We start from the raw sequence: 4,071 nt of genomic DNA on the forward strand, positions 1-4,071 counted from the left end.
TATATATATATATATATATATATATATATACATACATATATCGCCGATCGAGTACACTCGATATTACATGTATTGTGTGTCTACTTCGTTTTACGCGCATGAACAAAGTTACAACTGCAGGTCTCTACACTTATTTTTATACCGTAATATTTTTTTGTATCGTACCAATTTTCTTCGTATTTTTTCATGTTGAATATACATATATGTGTATATAAGAATTGTATAAAATAATTTATCGTTTACTCGTACGTCAAATGCTCAATTGTTCTTGAATCAAGCACAACCTCTATCGATTATGATAAAATGGTAGTCAAGAGTCAGTAGTTTGAGAAAATGAAATTTAATGATTGTCCTCGGGGGCAGGTATCTCTTAAAAAATAAACAATATTTTTAAACTTACTCTTTTCTCGACCAAATCATGCGTTCCTGATTTCTAGTTTTCGACAAGCATTAATGAATACTCAAGAAACCCTCCGATTTTGATAATACCATTGAATAATGAGCACACTTTTGACAATTTTACATGGCGTTCCGTGTAACCCGATCATTTTTTATGAACTGAATCTCACGATGAATGGCTTGACTATCAGTTTATTATAAGTGTGTATTTCATCGAAATATATGAAGAAAGTGCATTGGGAGAACGTAAGCAAAATACTCTGTAAAACACGCTTTAGCCTGTACGTGCATACGAGCACACTCTACGGTGCCTCTCACTTAACTTACTCCACTTTAACACGATCGAGTAATAAAATTACGATAATGTATAGATCATAAATGATAAATTATATAGATCACGGCAATGCAATGTATAACTCTCGAGGTACGTGATGGTGCAGCGCGACGAAGAATTTTTCATTTATCTGACAATTGTTATAAGTATGTCGAGCAGTTTCAATTTTGTCATCTTCGAATCTCGTAGAGTTGTGAGCGTCTCAATTTCCGTTTTCATTCTTCGTCACAAGTTCATCTTTTTAAATAGTTTAAATAAACAATGGGGAATTCTTTGCACAGCGCGAGTTTAAAGAGATCTGGCGAGTACCAAGAAAAAAAGCACGTGCACGATAAACGAAATTTAGAGATACTATACAATCATGAGTAGATAGAGATGATTATTATTATAGAAGTAGAGACAATCAATAAACGTCATTAATGTGACGCTATATATATGAAAATCAAATTTCCTTTTGTGACTTACTGAAAGACATTCTTAATGTGTAATAAATTTAGTCAACGAAGTAAAATAAGTTGATGAATTCCGTTTATAGATATGTAGAGAGATCGGTGAGAGAGAGAGAGAGAGAGAGAGAGAGAGAGATATTTTTTCAATGATCTCGCGGTCTAAAAAAGTACTACATCATTATTTTATTATATTAAATTATTATTCCGACAATATATTATTGTGCTGCTTCGTTGTTGCTCATACAACTGAGAAAACGATAATGTATAAATAGTACGTATAAATAGAAAATGTAGACAAACTTTTTTTTTTATACAATTTTATTGTATTTTTCAGATTTATTTTTGTATGCGCGCGCGCGTAGAATGTCTCTTTCCAGTTGTAACAGCAATAACTCTCTAATCACTTTGTATAAAATATATTTTTGTTGAAAATGCTCAAATATATTAATTAAGTATTTTATTTTTTATTTTAAACTTAGAGGAAGAAACTATTAATTTTTTATTTTATGAAAGTTATAATTAAAGCTTTTGCCTTTTTAAAAATTTTTGTGATTTATTTAAATATGATTGAATTACGATTGACCAAAGACATTAATTGTATCCTTTCTTCTTCGGGAATTGTGATAATTTATTATTAAAAAATAATTGAAAAGGAATGTATAATTGTAGAAACAAATAGATATCTATAAATATTGTATCGTAAAATACTCTAAAGGATCTCAAAATGCAAGTAGTGAATCGGCCAAAAAAGTATGTAATATAATTTTTATCATTAAAAACGCATGTATACATTATATATAATAAAAAAATACGCAAATCGTGTACACACACAATCGGATTAGTAAAAATATACGTATATAGAAATTATTTGAGGCGACAAACTAGACTTATCGCGTATAAATAAGCTCTCTTTTCTTACAATAAATTTAATTAACGCGAATATCAGCATTGAACTAATAATAACGTAAAGAGTTATACGATCGAACGAGAAGTACATTACTCTCTCGCGGCTTAAAATGTGATAACACGCAATCTACTCTAGTGGGAAAGTTAGAAAATCGTGTCCGAGGGATCGCTTCTCTCCTTCTCTGCCTAAAAACTTCAGTAAAAAACTTTATATAAAATTTCAGTAAAAAAAACTTCAGATACCTCCGCTCTAGTTTAAACCGACAGGTCGATATATTCTCTTATCGCCGACGTCCAACGGATTAGTCTAATTCAGTCGACACACACACACACACACACACGTTGCGCTTAATGGTATAAATAAAATATATAAAGCAGCACCGCTAACTTCTGCAAATCTCGTTTAGAGTTCTAAACGATCGCGAATGGATCTGAACGATCGGCGAATCTTTTCTAAACGCGCGCGTTTTCGTGGATCATGTGCCTATATACTAGTATGCGCTAGAGCAAAAATGAATTTAGGAGATACATCATCTTCGTTGTACTCCTTTCCTTTTTGATGAAATGTTCTCACGGGTTTTTTCCTCTCGAGTTCCGCTAATCAGCGCTGGATATCTACATATATATTCTACGTGTAAAATATCTATGCTATGATTTTACGATAGTTATTGGGAACCTACTAATGCATAAAATAAAAAAACTTGACACATGTTTGAAATTGCACTATTTTGGCAAGCTCTCGGTTAATAAAATCAGTGATTAAATAGGCGAAAAATAAAATAATGACGTTGTTTCTTAGCTTAAGCTATAATATAATCAGAAAAAAATGTGTTAGAAATAATTCGGATATTCTATGCGTAGTTTGTTGAAAATTGACATTTTACACGTAGACGCCCAGCCTGCCGATACTAGATCGTATAAACGTGTAAAAAGTGGGACCGTATATCTGAAGTTCGTAGCATTCTGTCTATTGTAAACAATTTTCTATGCTCCTTCTAATCGAGCCCGGCCATCACGCCGATATTAGACGTAAGAATAATCCGTAACATAATCTGTAGAGCGCGATCGTGCTTTTGACAACTAGAATTTACAATCTCGTGTATATTCACCGTACATATTATATAGAATTTAGCGATTTAAGCGGAATAACTATAGTGAAGATACATCGTACACGCTCTCGTACGCAGGACGGTATTCTCCGTCGAATTCTCGTCCACACGTGCGATGCGCTGCTGTTGGGAAACATTTGCCGCAATTCTTTATTTGGATGAAATTTTTGTTTTACTTTCCTGTGATTCGAATGCGTATCGAATAACATACAGATAAATAACGATAGCGTTACAACTCGAGTATTGTAAGATATTGTTATTGGCTATTAATTAAGGTATTTATTTTAAGCTTCTATATTTAATAAAATCTAATTCTCTCGCGCACGGAGGATATGCTGATTTCTAAAGAATACAGTATCTATGGTACTATATGTACGAGCAGTTTGCGCAAGAAGTTATTTGGAAGTGTGCGACGCGTTTCTTTTGCGAATGGCAATCTAAAGTCACTCTCAAAATTGTCTTAGGCCGGTATTCGTAGTCAGATCTTATATTTAAGACCGTCTTAAGTACAGTCTTAGGATGTCATGAACCAATTAAAGGACCGCATTAGCGACTTAAGACATTACTTAAGACGGTCTTAAAATAAGAACCGACTGAATACCGGCTACTTAGAGGCTTTTTACAATAAGCCATTAGTAACAGTGACGGATTAAGCATTTTGTCGCAACTAAGCACCAACATCTAGTCGTCCCCAGGTGGCTTCATCAATTTATAAATTTGATAAAAGGGAAAATGGATTAAAAAAATGATTTACACCCCCGCATTAGTTGGTAAAAACCATAGACATATAAGATAGACCCAGCATCCGTATACTTTTCTATAGTATATGCTGGGTTTGGCAGAACGGTGCGAGAGGCAAAATATCGGGGCAACC

This window comes from Trachymyrmex cornetzi, unplaced genomic scaffold (genome assembly GCF_001594075.2).
Source record: "Trachymyrmex cornetzi isolate Tcor2-1 unplaced genomic scaffold, Tcor1.1 scaffold979, whole genome shotgun sequence".
Classification (NCBI taxonomy): Eukaryota; Metazoa; Arthropoda; class Insecta; order Hymenoptera; family Formicidae; genus Trachymyrmex; species Trachymyrmex cornetzi.